A 2,085-nucleotide genomic window follows, 5' to 3' on the forward strand; every position below is an offset into this window, starting at 1 on the left:
ACATATACTTCAATTCATGAACCTAAGATGTAGGTCTTAGCTATTTTGATTCAGTTCTCAAAAGAACCTAAAATTTGAGAACCATCAGGAAATTATGAAGGACGAAGTGGCAAAAAACTGAACCTTTTATTCTAGTATCCTATTTTGTTATTAACTATGCTTAAGAAATATTCATAACTGCTAGCAGGAAATGCAATGCTCCTAATAAGCGAATTCTTTGGACAAAGCTTCAATACCAATACAAGCCTTCCATTACCCTTATTTCAGCAACTCAGTGTTGGCAGAGGTATGTTTCTTATTCCTTTATATATGTTAGTATGTTACCTTTTTTCTGGCTTTTTTTTTTTCAATTAAGCTAACAAAAACTTGTGGATAGTCAAAAGCTATTGATAGTGGTTTTCTTAAACTTATTGAATGACGAAGATAAAACCTCCTCTAAACTTTATAGTTGATGAAATGGTCACCAAATACAATGGGGTTTGTCAACATGACAATGGCAAAAAGGTAGCTTTGCATGGACATGTAAAAAGTCATGAGAATTATTTTAGAGGAATCCCATTGAATTGTCTATATAACTGGAGGAACCAAATTATAACTACTTTTTTTGAAGAATATGTGCTTGGACCGGATCGGACGTCTGAACTTGCTGCTGTGCTTGGAGCTTGGAGCTTGGACCGGATCGGAGTACTGCTGTGTGAGAGAGAGCTTGGAGATGTGTTGCTGTGTAAGAGAGAGCTTGGAGAGTTGAGAGAGTTTTTTTCCGGAAATTGATTGAAGGTAAAATGGAAGGTGAAATGCATTTCCACCGGTTGAGGGCTTATTTTCGGTCAAAGGGTAAATTGATTTCCGTTGACCAAATTTTCCTAGGCAGCCAAACACATCAATTTTACGGAAATTGATTTCCGGAAGTAGTTTGAAGTTGAAACAAACACAGCCTTAGTTACACTGCACTAGCTGAATTAGTTACGCTGCTCTAACCGAGTTTCGCACCAAGACTGAACTGCCAATTGACACAGATTAGGATGATGCGCACCGTTTCATTAAAGCACCTGAAGGCTGAGAGAGAGTCAAGACATAAGTGAAAACGGTGCGTTTGATTACCCAATATTATCTAAAATGAAACGATGCGTTTTCTTCACAAGCCTGGAACTGTGTGCAACAGGAGGGATGTTTGTTAACGGTGCGTTTGATTACCCAATATTAGCTACGCTGCTCTAAATGAAGGGTGCTACAAGTTACAAGTTTGGACATGGGTCCATTACACAGGAAGATGAAAATTCATTTTCAATGTGTTTATGCAGTGACTTGAAAGTAGTGGGCCTTTCTTATAAATTTCTCTTTGCAACAGAAACACAGAATTTAGCGAACTTGTTTTCTATAGAAATGCAAATAAGAAGATTTCTATTTTTCATTCACAAGGATGAATATAGAGAAAGGAATTTGAACATGGCTAACCTTAATGCCTTGTGCTCCCAATATAAAATGTCATGATAAAACATATCATTTTTGTGAGATGAGATACTATTGTCTATTGCTCCCAAAGTACCAAATAATTTTGTTTAACAGTGTATTTTTTGCAGGGGAGGAGAGTAAAGGGAATGGGGTGTTTTTTAAACTTTAAAATTTTAAATAATCTTGTTTTAATGGGAGATAGGGAGGGGGGGGTGTGTTTTTCATGGAGGGAGACCTTATTTTTTATTTCCCGAATTTGGAGTATTTAAAACAATTAAATTGCTTTTCACATTACACATGAAAAGGAAAATCTATCATTTTTCTTATTAAACAATAAGGTCATGGAAATAATATAATTTTATTTTTCACAATTAGTGATTATATTTTGTTACCAAATAAAATATTGGGGTTTTCTAAAAATAAAATAAAATAAAATGTGGGTTATATTAATAGGTGCTCTTAAAATAATTGTTGATAAATCATTTTTTAAAAGTTTAAATACCACTTTTTATGGAAAATATAAAAAACTGTCAAAACAATTATTTGCTTTTTTCTTTCCTGATAAAAAATTTTCTACAAATATATCATAAATCAATGTTCTTAGGATATCCGTTAATTTTTTTCCATAAAATA

Source organism: Quercus suber, unplaced genomic scaffold (genome assembly GCF_002906115.3).
Source record: "Quercus suber isolate HL8 unplaced genomic scaffold, Cork oak 2.0 scaffold_153, whole genome shotgun sequence".
Taxonomy (NCBI): Eukaryota; Viridiplantae; Streptophyta; class Magnoliopsida; order Fagales; family Fagaceae; genus Quercus; species Quercus suber.